Below are 16,613 nucleotides of genomic sequence, written 5' to 3'. Positions count from 1 at the left end.
ATGCTGAGCACACTTTTAGGCAGCCAGGACCACAGACCGGGACCTCTCCGTAGGCCGCCCTGTCGGTCTAGCTCTCACTGCAGTCCAGTGCCATGGACATCTTTGAAGTTTGGCCGCTAGTAATTTAGGAGGGCAACTTTATAAAGGCCTCCTCACAATGGCCTTATCATACAAGGCTCTATAGACAGATTTAAAAATACATGGGCTATTTTTGCGTTGATGTATGTATTGAAGTCAAGTGGTTCAACATTGAAATGCGTTTTAATTGACCACATAGTGCAGCTTGGACAAGGCGACGGTCGGTGGAAGTCTGGCGCCACCAAGTGGACAATTATTTTAGTTCCCTTGTGGCAGCAGTGGTGCTTCCAGAGATAGTTTATAAAAGATAAAATGTTACGTTAGTTTTATTATCTGCAAATTGTTTCTCCCACCCGTATTTGATAGATTATTATTCCAATTTATCTGTAAATCTGGTTTTAACTCAACAAGGATTTGTCTCGTTTCCGATTGGAGGAGGCTGGATGACCACGTGATTTCGGATCCTACCAAAGTGTTACTTTGTAACAGTGAAAAGTGTCTTTTCCCGACGTTGATCAAATCCCAATCTATGCAGCATGTTTTACCAGCATCATCTTTGATATCTGGTGTAAAGTTTACAGAGCTCATTTTGGTGTACCCGTTACCGGATTTGACGTGTCCGAGAACGGCACCTTCCTCCCGAAAGCATTGCGGTATCGCTTCTCGGCCTTTTGGCTAAGATCAAGTGTAGTATCTGTTCTTATCAGTTTAATATCTGATACGTCCCCTATCTGGGGACCATATATTAAATTGATTTTTGGAATAGGGAGATGGAATAGGGGCTTGCTCCGTCCACTCCACGCATCGACCTGGTATTGCAGTACCTCCAGGAACGGTGCACCCCCTGCCGTTGTGAATAAAAACCAGATCAAGTTAACAGGATGTTTTTTATTTGATCAGAATCATGAAGGATATTTCGTTTGATCAAGTCTATGTCAACGAGGGCTTTGGTCAAATCAGTCACCTAATTAATCTAAGCAAATTATATTTGTCACATGCACCGAATACAACTTTACCGTAAAATTGTACTTACAATTCCTTAACCAACAATGCAGTTTTAAGAAAATGTTTTTTTTTTTTTAAAGTAACACAATAACGGGTCAATGTGCGGGGGAACCGGTTAGTCATTATATTGACTATGATAGTTGATATGAATGGTGAGTTGATCATCACATCAACGTTTATTCGTCATGTGCACCGGATACAGGGTTTAAACGGTACAGTGAAATGTTTACCTGCATCATATATACATTACAATACGCCCGGAACAGGATCCGGAACCTCTACGTTTTGGACTGTTTCATAACGGACCCTATTTGGCCGGATCTGGTATCTCTCGTGGCATGAAAAATAAGTGTCACTTTTTGCAATGTAAAATTCTAATAAACACGAACAAAGTTCATTCGCGTTGCCTCTTCCTTAATTCTTCTGGTCGGAAAGCAAATGGCTCTTGCTAAAAAAGAGAATAATCTAATATGTCAGCTGCTACCAAAATATTTAATCAACTTCTAAATATGGTTTGTTTTACAAAGTAAAACAAGAGAGAGGTGTAGGCCATCAACAGCGAGTGAGATGCGCATCTTTGGGTGAATCAGTGAAACTGGAAAGCATTTATAGGACTATTAATTTCCTCCTCATATTGTAGCCTAATGTGTCTCCACACAACTAGACATTGGCTATTGATGGACTCAAGAAGAGGTCGTTTTCATTGATCTCAGATTCTCCGTTTGTCATTTCGCTCATTTCTGAGGTATTATGGTGCTTTCAAGATGACTCGGAAAGTCGGAGCTCTAGAAAGAGGCCAGAATTACTAGTAAGATGACCGTTCAAGACGAATTTTCCCAGTCGGAGCGCGTTTTTTTTTCTCCAGCTTTCCCAGTTGTCTTGAACGCCTTGAAGTCGGAGATTTCCCAGCTCCGAGTTACCAGTTGTTTTGAATGCGGTATTAAAAAAGATTATGCCAAAGTCTCCAGTCATGTAAAATGACGTAGAACTACATGAAATGCGTTTATAAAAAGCCAAACATTTCCCTGAACCTAGCGGTGTCCAGGGATATGATTCTCGCTTTGGGTGTGAGAAGTCTCGGGTTCAGATTGTGGACTTCAGGAAACAGCAGAGGGAGTTTTAAGTTCCTCGGTGTACACATCACGGACAAAGTGAAATGGTCCACCCACACAGACAGCATGGTGAAGAAGGCACAACAGCGCCTCTTCAACCTCAGGAGACTGAAGTAATTCGGCTTGTCACCTACAACCCTCACAAACTTTTACAGATGTACAATCAAGAGCATCCTGTCAGGCTGTATCACAGCCTGGTACAGCAACTGCTCCGCCCATAACCGTAAGGCTCTCCAGAGGGTAGTGAGGTCTGCACAACGCATCACCGGGGGCAAACTACCTGCCCTCCAGGACACCTACACCACCTGATGTCACAGGAAGGCCAAAAAGATCATCAAGGACAACAAACCACCCGAGCCACTGCCTGTTCACCCCGCTATCATCCAGAAGGAGAGGTCAGTACAGGTGCATCAAAGCTAGAACCGAGAGACTGAAAAACAGCTTCTATCTCAAGGCCATCAGACTGTTAAACAGCCATCACTAGCCGGCCTCCACCCAGTACCCTGCCCTGAACCTTAGTTACTGTTACTAGCCGACTACCACCTGGTTACTCAACCCTGCACCTGATAGGCTGCTGCCCTAGAGTCATTGAACACTGGTCACCTTAATAATGTTTTCATACTGTTTTACCCAGTTTGCTTTGCAAAAGTATTCAGACCCCTTGGATTTCTTTACACTTTATGTGTTCCAAAGTGGGATTCAGATTTATTTAAATATATTTAAAAATTGTCAACAATCTACACGAAATACTCTGTAATGTTAAACTGGAAGAAAAGCTACATTTTTTAAAAAGATTTAATAAAAATGAAATAACTCAAATGTATTGCATAAGTATTCAGCTCCCTGAATCAATACTTTGTAGAATTACCTTTGGCAGCGATTAGAGCTGTGAGTCTTTCTGGGTAAGTCTCTAAGAGCTCTGCACCTCTGATTGTGCTATACTTGCTCTTTATTCTTTTCAAAATTAGTCAAGCTCTGTCAAGATATTGGGAATCATGGCTAGACAGCAATTTTCAAGTCTTGCCAAAGATTTTCAAACAGATTTAAGTCAAAAATGTAACTTGGCCAGTCAGGAACATAATCCACTGTCTTCTTGGTAAGCAACTCCAGTGTAAATGTGGCCTTGTGTTATAGGTTAATGTCCTGTTGAAAAGTGAATTCCTCTCCCAGTCTCTGGTGTAAAGCAGCACGTTTTCCACTAGGCTTTTGCCTGTGCTTAGCTTTATCCCGTTTCTATTTATCCTGAAAATCTCCCCCAGTATTTGCCTATGTCAAGCATGCACATACCATGATGCAGCCACCACCATGCTTGAAAATCACTCAGTGATGTGTTATGTTTGCCACAAACATAAGGCTTTTCATTTAGGCCATAAAGTGTCTTCCTTTGCTGTGTTTTTCTTCAGTATTACTTTAGTGCATTGCTGCATACAAGACGGATGTTTTTGGAATATTGGTATTCTTCCTGTAACTCTGTCATTTAGATCATTATTGTGGAGTCACTACAATGTTGTTGATCCATCCTCAGTTTTCTCCCTAAACAGACATTGGACTCTTGTTAGCAGTTTTAAAATAGTCTCCATGGTTACATCCCTGAGCAGTTTCCTTCCTGTTCTGCAGCTCTGAAGGACGACTGGATCTCTGATGTGTTTAGGTGGTTTAATACATAATCCACAGCATAATTATTAACTTGACCAGGCTTAAAAATATAAAAATATATATATATATATATTCAATGTCTGATTTGTTATTGTTATCCTCCTACCAATCACTGCCCTTTATGAGACTTTTGAAAAGTTCCACCCTGGTCTTTCGTAGGTGAATCTGTGCTTGAAATTCAATGCTTGACTGAAGGACCTTGTAGATGTTGTATGTCTATGGGACAGAGGAAGGGTTAGTCATGTCAACCCTTACTGTTTCACACAGATTGAGTCCAGGTAACTTATGCGATTTGTCACGGCTCATCTTATATACTGTAACTACTGCTGTACACACATCTATTCATATACTGTCTATACTGTCTATACACACCATTATATATATATATTTTGTATTGCCTTTAAATCTTTTTAATGAATTTTTATCCTATTAACAATTTCTTCTAGCTAGCTATTTGTGTAGGTAGCTATCAAGTAAACACAATATATATATATATACACACACGCATACACACACAGTGCATTCGGAAAGTATTCAGACCCCTTGACTTTTTCCACATTTTGTTACGTTACAGCCTTATTCTAAAATGGATTAAATAATTTCCCCTCCTACACACAATACCACATAATGACAATGCAGAAACAGGTTTTTAGAAAATTTTGCCAATGTATAAAAACAACAACTGATATATCACATTAACATAAGTATTCAGACCCTTTACTCAGTACTTTGTTGAAGCACCTTTGGCAGCGATTACAGCCTCGAGTCTTCTTGGGTATGACGCTACAAGCTTAGCACACCTGTATTTGGGGGGTTTCTCCCATTTATTCTCTGCAGATCCTCTCATGCTCTGTCAGGTTGGATGAGGAGCGTCGCTGCACAGGTCCCTCCAGAGATGTTCGATCGGGTTCAAGTCCGGATTCTGTCTGGGCCACTGAAGGACATTCAGAGACTTGTCCCGAAGCCACTCCTGCTTTGTCTTGGCTGTGTGCTTAAGGTTGTTGTCCTGTTGGAAGGTGAACCTTCGCCCCCAGTCTGAGGTCCTGAGCGCTCTGGAGCAGGTTTTCATCAAGGATCTCTCTGTATATTGCCCTGCTCATCTTTCCCTCGATCCTGACTAGCCTCCCAGTCCCTGCCACTGAAAAACATCCCCACAGCATGATGCTGCCACTACCATGCTTCGCCGTAGGGATGGTGCCAGTTTTCCTCTAGAAGTGACGGTTGGCATTCAAGTAGTAACCAAAAAAGTGTTAAACAAATAAATGTATTTTCTATTTGAAATTCTTCAAATAGCCAACCTTTGCCTTGATGACAGCTTTGCACACTCTTGGCATTCTCTCAACCAGCTTCATGGGGTAGTTACCTGGAATGCATTTCAATTATCAGGTGTGTCTTCTTAAAAGTTAATTTGTGGAATTTCTTTCCTTCTTAATGCATTTGAGCCAATCAGTTGTGTTGTGACAAGGTAGGGGTTGTTTACAGAAGATAGCCCTATTTGGTAAAAGACCAAGTCCATATTATGACAAGAACAGCTCAAATAAGCAAAGAGAAACGACAGTCCATCATTACTTTAAGACATTAAGGTCAGTCAATACGGAAAATGTCAAGAATTAAGTTTCTTCAAGTGCAGTCGCAAAAACCATCAAACGCTATGATGAAACTGGCTCTTATGAGGACTGGCACAGGAATGGAAGACCCAGAGTTACCTCTGTTGCAGAGGATAAGTTCATTAGAGTTACCAGCCTTAGAAATTGCAGGCCAAATAAATGCTTCACAGAGTTCAAGTAACAGACACATCTCAGCATCAACTGTTCAGAGAAGGCTGCGTGAATCAGGCCTTCATGGTCGAATTGCTGCAAAGAAACCACTATTAAAGGACACCAAAGAGACTTGCTTGGACCAAGAAACACGAGCAATGCACATTAGACCGGTGGAAATCTGTCCTTTGGTCTGGTGAGTCCAAATTTGAAATTTTTGGTTTAAACCGCAGTGTCTTTGTGAGACGTAGAGTAGGTGAACGGATGATTTCCGCATGTGTGGTTCCCACCGTGAAGCATGGAGGAGGAGTTGTGGGGGTGCTATGCTGGTGACACTGTATGTGAATTATTTAGAATTCAAGTCACACTTAACCAGCATGGCTACCACAGCATTCTGCAGCAATACAACACCCCATCTGGTTTACGCTTAGTGGGACATTCATTTGTTTTTCAACAGGACAATGACCCAACAAACCTCCAGGCTGTGTAAGGGATATATGACCAAGAAGGAGAGTGATGGAGTGCTGCATCAGATGACCTGGCCTCCACAATCACCCGACCTCAACCTAGTTGATATGGTTTGGGATGAGTTGGACCAAATTGAGATGGTTTGGGATGATTCGGACCGCAGAGTGAAGGAAAAGATACCAACAAGTGCTCAGCATATGTGGGAACCCCTTCAAGACTGTTGGAAAAGCATTTTCGGTGAATCTGGTTGAGAGAATGCCAAGAGTGAGCAAAGCTGTCATCAAGGCAAATGGTGGCTACTTTGAAGAATCTCAAATATGAAATATATTTAGATTTGTTTAACACTTTTTTGCTTACTACATGATTCCATATGTGTTATTTCATAGTTTTTATGTCTTCACTATTATTCTACAACGTAGAAAATAGTAAAAATAGAGAAAAACCCAGGAATGAATAGGTGTTGTAAAACCTTTGACCAGTAGTGTACACACACTGTATATTCCGGACTATGACATTGCACGTTCTGATATTTCTTAATTTCTTCATTACTTTTTGGTTTATATGTGTATTACTGCCCTGTTGGAGCTAGAAACAAGCATATTGTTTTTAATATCTGTGTACGTGACCAATTAACTCTGATTTGATTTGTGTGTCCATCATAAAGGGCGGCAGGTAGCCTAGTGGTTAGAGTGGAGGGGAGGCAGGTAGCTTAGTGGTTAGAGTGGAGGGGCGGCAGGTAGCCTAGTGGTTAGAGTGGAGGGGAGGCAGGTAGCCTAGTGGTTAGAGTGGAGGGTCGGCAGGTAGCCTAGTGGTTAGAGTGGGGGGCGGCAGGTAGCCTAGTGGTTAGAGTGGGGGGCGGCAGGTAGCCTAGTGGTTAGAGTGGAGGGGCGGCAGGTAGCCTAGTGGTTAGAGTGGAGGGGCGGCAGGTAGCCTAGTGGTTAGAGTGGAGGGGCGGCAGGTAGCCTAGTGGTTAGAGTGGAGGGGCGGCAGGTAGCCTAGTGGTTAGAGTGGAGGGGCGGCAGGTAGCCTAGTGGTTAGAGTGTAGGGGAGGCAGGTAGCCTAGTGGTTAGAGTGGAGGGGCGGCAGGTAGCCTAGTGGTTAGAGTGGAGGGGGGGCAGGTAGCCTAGTGGTTAGAGTGGAGGGGCGGCAGGTAGCCTAGTGGTTAGAGTGTAGAGGAGGCAGGTAGCCTAGTGGTTAGAGTGGAGGGGAGGCAGGTAGCCTAGCGGTTAGAGTGGAGGGGCGGCAGGTAGCCTAGTGGTTAGAGTGTTGGGCCAGTAATCGAAAGGTTAACGGTTTGAATACCCGAGCCGACAAGGTGAATAATCTGTTAATGTGCCCTTGAGCAAGATATTTAACCCTAATTTGCTCCAGGGGTGCCGTACTATGGCCCTGGAAAACTGCAACTTTCCAATGTATGTGACAAATTCTTTATTTTTTTAAATATATTTTATAAACACATTGTTATGCGCAGCGGTCTAAGGCACTGCATCTCAGTGCTGGAGGCATCACTAGAGACCCTGGTTCGATCCCGGGCTGTATCACAACCGGCCGTGATCGGGAGTCCCATAAGGCGGCGCACAATTGGCACAGTGTCGTCCGGGTTTGGCCGGTGTAGGTGTAATTTTTTACCAAAAACCCACAGAAAAGGTCAAAAACGAAGAGTCATCTCCCAAATTTATTTCAACAAAGTGACATTGGCACGACTTCATGCCCCTCAAAATGGCAAGAGCCCTTGAAGCAGTAGGTGGGTATAGGAAGGAAAAGCAGTCAAGTATAAAAAGCAAGGCAGGTATAAATACAATACTTCCAAGTGCACAATAACACCTGCTCGTTCAGGCTCTCTTTCCATTTCCTTCTGAGATCTGCAGAGTTATCGTCATCGCGGACAGGTAGATGACGGGGTTGGGGTCAATTCCATTTCAATTCAGAAAGTAAACCAAAATGTTCCTCATTGAAAAGCATTACAGACAATTGGAATTTCTGTGTACTTCCTGAACTGAAATGGAACTGAGCGAAACCTGGTGAATAACGGGCAGTCCTATTACCATCGTGACAACAGACTGCATACCCAAGAAAAAACATGATGTGACGCCGGGTTATGTTTGGATTAACATAATTCCTGGAACATTGTCATGTTAACAATACTACTGAACCGGTTAAAAAAAATATAATAATATTCATGCATTAACACTTCATCAGGCTTTCACGACTAAACCTTCTTACCTCATTTAAATAAAGCATTTTCTTTATACATTACAAATCCGATAGAAACCATTACAACGTGTAGCAAATAACTAATATTACACAGACATATAAAAATCAAACACTAAAGTGAAATGTCAACTGAATAGTGTTGATGCGTGAACTCTAAAACAGTCACATGTGGTTCATCAGTAGCTATGGGAAATGTAGTTCTTTTCTACAATAGAAAAGGTCATTTCAAATCATCTAGGCCTATTTTGAACATTAAAAAGGACTTTGTTGCAGAAAATCCTTTTAGAAGGAAAAAAATACTATACAGTAAATAGGTCACAAGAAAGAGAATATTCCTCAAAATTTCAAAATGTCTGAAACAATTGCAAAAGAAGTAAGCACCATGATGTTAAAGCTGGCGGAGTTGAAATGGTTGAGAGAAAGAAGGGGGAGCGCGAGGAGAGAGCGCGAGCGAGAGAGGACAAAGAGAGAGAGTGTGCTGCAAGACGCCTGGTACAGTTTATAGATGTAGTGTGAGCATATTTCCTCTGAGTGTGTATATTCATTGCTATGCCACCCTGTCTGTTCCACAGCTCCATTGGCTGGCTGGCATATTCTCTTGTATATCTTGGCATAAGGGGTGGCATGTCCTGTGATTCACACTGCCAACATTGGGCAGCAGAATCTTGATTTTTTTTATTTTATTACCAGCATCGAAGCCTGACAAACTGAGAAAAGCTTGCATTTAAAAATAAAAATGTAGAAGGGCCGACACTCAAAAAAAAAAGCCTTTTCAAGTCAACTGGTACCAACACTCTTCATGTTGTTAGCTGAGCCTCAGTCTACATTAGAGACTTCCAGGATCCCTCTCCATGTGTCTATCTTTATCCTACCTGCCACTACAAAACAGAAGAAAACATGGTATTAAAGGATTGAATAGACACAGCTCATGCATCTCCTCAAAAGGGGAAAAGCTCATAGACAAATAAATGACCTGTTGAGAGAACCAGGAAACATTCGAACAACAAGCGGGTGATATGTGGCATACATAAACCAGATCCACACATTAAAAAGCCTTTATGTTTTGGGCTACAACATTTAACTATTCTAGCTCAAAACAAATTACCTATATGATTAATTCAGATTTTTTTTTTTTTTTTTTTATATATATATCTATAAGCCAGTAAAGAATACAAGGTTAGGCCGTGTGCTGATTCATTAAGAGACTTACCTCTTGAAGTTGCAGGCAGGCAGACTGTGACATGACATAATCTGTGTTCACTGTGTTGAAAACATGAGGACTAACCTTCAAGCCCTCCTCCTCCTCCTCCTCCTCCTCCTCCAGACGGACACGGTCTCATCTCTTGTTTCTCCATCTCCTTATTCTTTTTATTTCTCTTAACTGCTTGGGGGTTTTTGACACCCCTGTAGGTTGTCTAAGAGGAGATGGAGAGGTCAGAATGGCAGCTACAGACACACGGTAGTGTCCCAAATGGCACCCTATTCCCTATATAGTGCACTACTTTAGACCAGAGCCCTATAGAACCCTATTCCCTATATATAGTGCACTACTTTAGACCAGAGCCCTATAGAACCCTATTCCCTATATAGTGCACTACTTTAGACCAGGGCCCTATAGAACCCCTATATATAGTGCACTACATTAGACCAGAGCCCTATAGAACCCTATTCCCTATATATAGTGCACTACTTTAGACCAGAGCCCTATAGAACCCTATTCCCTATATATAGTGCACTACTTTAGACTAGGGCCCTATAGAACCCTATTCCCTATATATAGTGCACTACTTTAGACCAGAGCCCTATAGAACCCTATTCCCTATATATAGTGCACTACTTTAGACCAGAGCCCTATAGAACCCTATTCCCTATATATAGTGCACTACTTTAGACCAGGGCCCTATAGAACCCTATTCCCTATATATAGTGCACTACTTCAGACCAGAGCCCTATAGAACCCTATTCCCTATATAGTGCACTACTTTAGACCAGGGCCCTATAGAACCCTATTCCCTATATATAGTGCACTACTTTAGACCAGGGCCCATAGACTTGTAACAGTGTAGTCAACACTAACGTCTCTTATCATGTGTTCAGTTGAAACAAGTTCATTCATTGTCTTCCGTTCACTTCACTTTATCGATCTTTTCAGAAATGGGTCTCGCATAATTGAGAGAATTTACAGACAAGAGTTTTACTAGAATACAGGCCTACATGTGCATGTCATGATATCTGACTAGAAATATTATGTTGAACTTAATTCTATTTGTACGGTTAAAACGCTGAATACAGAAGGGTTGCAAATCAAACTGAGCTTCCTGTAAGAGGATAGTGCTCGCCATTGGGCAGGGTAGCCAGTTGTCAGACTTCCTGTAAGAGGATAGTGCTCGCCATTGGGCAGGGCAGCCACTTGTCAGACTTCCTGTAAGACATTCAGTACAGTTCATGCAGATAGATAGGCTGTTGCCAGGTCATCACTAGTTACCACAGCCACAAAGTAATAAACACCACCCATTTCTACAATTTATCTTCAAAATATTATTTTAAACCTAACCATAACCACACTGCTAACCTTATGCCTTACCTTCAATTAAGACAACAAAAAAAAAGCACATTTTTGTTTACATGAATTTTACAATATAGCCAATTTTTACTTTGTTGGCTGTGCTATCTAGTGGGAACCCAGTTTCCAGCAGTTTGACACATGCTGGATTATCTGACTTCCCATGTAGCAAGAGGCCTGGTCCCAGATCTGTTAGAGGCATTAAGTTCCAGTATATAGTGTTGTTGTGTCGGGGAAAGCATAAGTTATAGCCTGGTTCCAGATCTGTTTGTGCTGTCTTGCTTACTCCTGTGGTCAAACGAGTGACAATAACCATTGGAGCTGGCAAGACAACACAAACAGATCTGGAACTAGGGTAAGGAACGTTTTTTTAAAAGTTAAGACAGAATGACAAAGTGTGCAGCACCAGAAGTGAGAGGTGGGTCGGGTGAGAGGTGGGTCGGGTGGGTGGTGGGTCGGGTGGGTGGTGGGTCGGGTGAGAGGTGGGTCGGGTGAGAGGTGGGAGGAAATACTAGCCGATTCAAGACATTGAGCTAAGAACATGGTCTTCATACTCACCTCGATGCTTTAGTAGGCCGACATGTTTTATGGGTTGGATTCAATTGGCTTTGACTGAAGAATTTCTGTATAACAGTAAAAATACCCACCAGTCTTATGAGGAGCTACTAAACATTATGATTGAAGAGACTTTAGTAGCTTTGCAACAACAAAAGGGTACAAACACCATAGATTGAATTTCTAGATTGGATTTCTTGGTTCAAGGCTCGGTATATAGGCTAACCTTTTCACACTACTGAGCTGAAGCAAGCCGGGCTGCAGGGTGCTGACCTGGGTTACACGACACATCTACCGTACAGATGTAGGATCTTAATTTGAGCCAGTTTGCTACAGCCTGAACATAATCACGCAGCAACAGGAAATGTGAATTATTATGTGTATTATAATTAAAATGGATTTTTTTTTTGTTTTGTAGGAGTTGATAAATTTTTCGTAAGGAAAAATCAAGTCTGAAATTTCACAGTAGAAATTACAAACTTCAGAAGACTTTTTTTAATTTTTATCTCAAATATACTGCACGTTTTAAATGTCCTGCATTGCAGGACAGTTCTCCTGCAATGCAGGGTGATCGCATTAAGATCCTACATCTGTAGCTGCTGGAACCGTGCCGGGAAAGGATTGGAGCCGGGACGGTAGGGTTTTCCGGTCAGTTAGTGTGAAAAGGACAGCTAATAAAAAAAATCACTGTCCTGCCTTCTCTCTTCTCCCAGTAGAGACTCCGCTCTGTCTCAGTAAGCTCTTCTATGCTATGTGAATAACAAGACTGGGAGAGTGGCTGGCTGCTGAGATTACCTGGTAGAGTTGGGACCATAAAGCATACCGATCACTTATCGCAGCCAAGTAGCCTATACTAGAGAAATGTGTTTGAAATGAAATATGTTTTCTAATATGACTGATTGTTAATTGGAATAATTGATGGCTACAACTAGTAGTAGTAGTTTAAAGGATTTTTTTTTTTTTTAACATGAAATGTTATAAACTTTATCGTTATCGCATCAAGTAAGGCAATTTATCACAATATGGATTTTTGTCCCGTATCGCCCAGCTCTACTGACTGTTCAGTGGTTGTCTACCGTACGCCACTTTGAAGACATTCATCTCCCAGTTAAATGACTCATAGTACAGTGGTGTACAGGATCCCTGTGGGAACTGAACCCACAACCTCACCACACCCTAATCCAACTGAGCCACACAGGACCACCACGTGTAGGCTATATAGGGCTGGTTTCCTGGACACAGATTAATCCTAGTCCTGGACAAAAGAAAAGCTTAACGGTGAATCTCCATGGAAAATGCTTTTAAATCCTGGACTAGGTTTAATCTGTGTCTGGGAAACTAGCCTTTGCTGTACCAGTGTAAACCTACCGTATATGGTTTGTCATTAAAAACTTGTCCAAAACAGTCATACCTCTTTCTGTCTCTTCTCAGCTGCCTCTGCCAGCTGCCGTTTCCTTGTCTCCTGGGAAGGAAGCAGAACATGATGTTGAGTATAAGGAAAATAAAATAAAAAATATATATTAAAGTAACAAGAAATAAAAAGCAGAGATCTGAATGGGAACGTATAAATCTTATTGTTTTGGTTGTTTGTTGGTTATGCCGTTTTATGTTACCTTGTTTCATTTTGGAATACAACTATATGTACAATTAGTTTACGTTCACCTGAAACACGGACAATTATATAATACAAAAAATATAATATAATATATATAAATATAAAGTGTAGCTCGCTAGTTACCGCCAGCAACCAAGCTACTGTAACTAGCTACTTACTCGATCTGGTGTAGGGGACAAGTCGTTTCCAGGTCCACCAAGGCACGGCAAACACATCCCCATACTTGAACAAATCTATTATTTAGTTTTAGTTTCAGTGTTGAATGTTTGTTGGCTACTTGACCTAACTAAAGTTAGTTCGTTAAATCTAGAAGAACCCAGCTAGCAAAATGTGTCTAGTTAGTTACTCTTGTGCACATCGACAAAAGTGGCTACCCACTCTGCTTTTGCTAAATCTACGAGCTAACTAACTATAAGCAGTTGATATGCGTTTCTCCGAGTTTGTTGAAACGACGAGTCATTTGGAAAACATCCACTTGAAAGACAGCGGGGGACAAACTTCTCCAATATAAACACATAATATGAGCTGTGTTCAAGAACAAATAATAACTCAGACAGGCTTATTATTCTATGATATAACGGGGGTCCGCAAAACAAACCTATTGTGATGGAGTCAATCACAACTTTAGTTCCACATTTCTAAATCCTCCTACCTAACTCAGTACTAATGAGAAAATAAATAAAAAGAGCCCTTCTAATAGAGCCCAATCCCTTCCAAGCCCAAGCTTACCAGCCAGATGTAATGACGAGTTCAATGTACAAATGGTTTATTTAACTAGGCAAGTCAGTTAAGAACAAATTATTATTTATAATGACAGCCTAGGAACAGTGGGTTAACTGCCTTGTTCAGGGGGCAGAACGACAGATTTTTACCTTGTCAGCTCAGGGGTTTGATCTTGCAACCTTTCAAGTTACTGGCTCAACGCTCTAACCACTAGGCTACCTGCCTCCTCTAACCACTACGCTACCTGCCTCCTCTAACCACTAGGCTACCTGCCTCATCTAACCACTAGGCTACCCGCCTCCTCTAACCACTAGGCTACCCGCCTCCTCTAACCACTAGGCTACCCGCCTCCTCTAACCACTAGGCTACCCGCCTCCTCTAACCACTAGGCTACCCGCCTCCTCTAACTACTAGGCTACCCGCCTCCTCTAACTACTAGGCTACCCGCCTCCTCTAACCACTAGGCTACCCGCCTCCTCTAACCACCAGGCTACCCGCCTCCTCTAACCACCAGGCTACCCGCCTCCTCTAACCACCAGGCTACCCGCCTCCTCTAACCACCAGGCTACCCGCCTCCTCTAACCACCAGGCTACCCGCCTCCTCTAACCACCAGGCTACCCGCCTCCTCTAACCACCAGGCTACCCGCCTCCTCTAACCACCAGGCTACCCGCCCCCTCTAACCACCAGGCTACCCGCCCCCTCTAACCACCAGGCTACCCGCCTCCTCTAACCACCAGGCTACCCGCCTCCTCTAACCACCAGGCTACCCGCCTCCTCTAACCACCAGGCTACCCGCCCCCTCTAACCACTTGCTGATGAGAGTTGTTGGATGTTGTTAGTTTACACATAGCGTCATACCGCCAACTTTTATTCTGAAGGCAAAATGCCAGGCGTCTATGTGTAACAGTACTCTTCTTGCGTTGTCTACAATCAATCATAGACACGAACTCCAACTTGTACCACCAGTCATGGAGCTTTATTCTGACAGGAACAGCACGGCTCACCATCCAACTCTGCACTCAGGCACTGTACAAAATATACAACCCCCCCCCCACCAGACACAGTAAGTTGCTAGCTGGGATTCTCTACAACAAAATGCACGACCAATATTCACCAAAAAACGCTGCATCTTATGTGTGATGTTCGAATAACATTTACAAACAAATTGATATAAATTGTACATTTAAATCATCACTTGGGAGTATAAAAATCACTTTTGACGTACAGTGCTTTGCAACCAACAACTTACCTCTGGTTTGGTGTTTGTTCACTGGGACGATTCTAACTGAAACATCCTCCCTCGTAAGCAAGCCACGCAAACCAGCCAATAAGATGCCATGTTGAGTAGGTGAAGGCAAGACAAAAATAAAACCAAAACCCCATTGGCTTAACAATAAAGTGGCGAGGGGAATCACCAATATAACCCCGTTACATATGCAGGTGTTGTGAGATCTGATCATCTGTGTAGAACTGCAAAATTAAGACTTGGAACACCAGCGTTTTCATGCAGTTGGGATGGATGTCCAGCAAATGGAATATTATTGATTTCATTATCATAGCCCAAAAAAACGACTCCACTGTCATTTTTTATTTTTTATCATAGGAAATGTAAACAAATCATTTCCATAGTTTCTCTCATGGAATGTCATTCCTTTGCTGCATGATTTGGGATTTAAAAGAGCATAGGAGGGGCATGTGAAGTGTTCCTTCAAATCACTAAAAAGAACATGTATATTGAGGGAAAAAAAAAATACACCTTTTCTGTACTACTGTAGCCTACATGTTATTTACAAAAGTAAATCCTGGACAAGATCATATCAGATGGCTAGACTTCACAGCTATGTATTGTAATGAAACAGCAAGCAGGGAGCAGGGAGCAGGTCTCGAACCCTCGACCTTCAAGCCCCAAGTCCAGCGCGCTATCGACTGTGCCGCAAAAGCATGCTCGATTTCCACGCTTATAAACCCAGGGTCGTTACAGTATCTTTATGTGTGTAATCCATTGACATGTATATGTAATCAAGAGATCTGTACAGACCTGTATAGTATATGTAAATATTCCAGTAAATTAGATTATTTGCAATATAACCAATGATCACCTTTTTGTCATCTTGGATTAGCCCTGTTCAGTTAAGTAGGCTGGCATTTTTCCCACACAGACTTCACCACTCCACCAATTAATAATCAATAGGCGTTTTATTATGTAACGCTGTCAGACCCATAACCAATCGAATTTCAAACCCCACCCATGAATACCGCCATGCTGAACACGTCAAAAGGCCAGTGCGTCAGTGTCTATTGGAAGACCATGGTCCGACTCCGTTTCCGGGAACCATGTTTAATTTCATGTGTATCAATTAGCCTAATGACATAGTTTCTCCGAGGTCAGGCTACCGGAATCGCACATTCAGTGATTCCCGGACTCTCCTCAACGCAGACAGGTAGGGCAACCACCAACTCCACTTTTAAAGACTTTATTTTTTAGAATAATTATAAAGGGGTTATCTTCCGTTCATTGGCACGGGGATAGCCTTGTTTGTCTGACATACATTTTCCTAGAAAAGCTAAGCGACTCTCGGTAGAGTCAACACGTTTCCATTTCTCATGAATTAGATTTCAACCGCTATAATTTCGATGATCATAAATTATTCCGGAGGCACAATGGGAGCGCCATGCTATGAATTTGGAATTTTGACGCACAAGTCTAATAATATACAGTACCAGTAAAAAGTTTGGACACCTACTCATTCATGGGTTTCTCTTTTTTTTTTATAAACTATTTTCTACATTGTAGAAGAATAGTGAAAACTATGAAATACCACAAATGGAATCATGTCGTAACCAAAAAAGTGTTAAACACATCAA

The 16,613-nt window shown here is 42.1% G+C and overlaps 1 long non-coding RNA gene and 1 other non-coding gene across 2 annotated transcripts; one reads left to right on the top strand and one right to left on the bottom strand.

The window, feature by feature from the left end:
* The first annotated feature begins 733 nt into the window (after positions 1–733).
* LOC123724770 (U2 spliceosomal RNA) lies at positions 734–924 on the top strand. The gene has a single exon (XR_006757250.2). It is a non-coding gene; the product is annotated as a U2 spliceosomal RNA (small nuclear RNA).
* A 6,805-nt stretch (positions 925–7,729) lies between these two features.
* Positions 7,730–14,029, bottom strand: LOC106561803 (uncharacterized). Its single transcript, XR_001318907.3, has 5 exons — positions 13,182–14,029; positions 12,820–12,870; positions 11,412–11,476; positions 9,576–9,705; positions 7,730–9,168 (listed from the first exon to the last, which is right to left on the bottom strand). It is a non-coding gene; the product is annotated as an uncharacterized LOC106561803 (long non-coding RNA).
* Positions 14,030–16,613: the final 2,584 nt, after the last annotated feature.

Source organism: Salmo salar, chromosome 10 (genome assembly GCF_965601325.2).
Source record: "Salmo salar chromosome 10, fSalSal1, whole genome shotgun sequence".
In the NCBI taxonomy this organism is placed as follows: Eukaryota; Metazoa; Chordata; class Actinopteri; order Salmoniformes; family Salmonidae; genus Salmo; species Salmo salar.
The sequence above is the reverse complement of the archived record's forward strand: the minus strand, read 5'-3'. Positions and strand labels throughout refer to the sequence as shown.